This window comes from Bison bison, unplaced genomic scaffold (genome assembly GCF_000754665.1).
Source record: "Bison bison bison isolate TAMUID 2011002044 unplaced genomic scaffold, Bison_UMD1.0 scf7180017846232, whole genome shotgun sequence".
In the NCBI taxonomy this organism is placed as follows: Eukaryota; Metazoa; Chordata; class Mammalia; order Artiodactyla; family Bovidae; genus Bison; species Bison bison.
This window is the reverse complement of record NW_011476805.1, coordinates 43,888-44,292: the sequence shown is the minus strand read 5'-3', so window position 1 is coordinate 44,292 and position 405 is coordinate 43,888. Positions and strand designations below refer to the sequence as shown.

The 405-nt window shown below is 65.4% G+C and overlaps 1 protein-coding gene across 1 annotated transcript in view; it reads left to right on the top strand.

The window, feature by feature from the left end:
- LOC104987880 overlaps positions 1 to 405 on the top strand; it is a 15,452-nt gene that overhangs the window by 5,796 nt on the left and 9,251 nt on the right. The window lies entirely within an intron of this gene.

Here is a 405-nt window from a genome sequence, read left to right as displayed (position 1 = left end):
TGGGCCAAGGTGCCCACTGGCCACCCATTCCCAGCCTCAGTTTCCCCATCTTGAATAGCTCGGCCTCTCTGGCTCCTCCAGGAAGAACCATCAGCTTCAGTGAAGACCCACTGGTGTGCCCACTGTCCCCCCAGCAGCCCATGACCCCGGGCTGTCGACAACCCATTTTCAGATGAGGAAACTGGAGTGACCGCCCCCCTCAATCGCCAGATCGTACGACAAAGGTGAGCACAGAACCGGGGTGCAGACCCTCTGCCTGGGCCGGGGCGGGAGGACCCGCTCATGCCCCAAGCTCTCCTCTAGGAGCTCAGGCTCAGCGCCAGGCCCCGCCCCCTCACCGCCATCTCTGAACCCGAGCAGGCCCCTCAAGGCCGGCAGCTGCCCCGGGCAGGAGGGGGCTCTGCC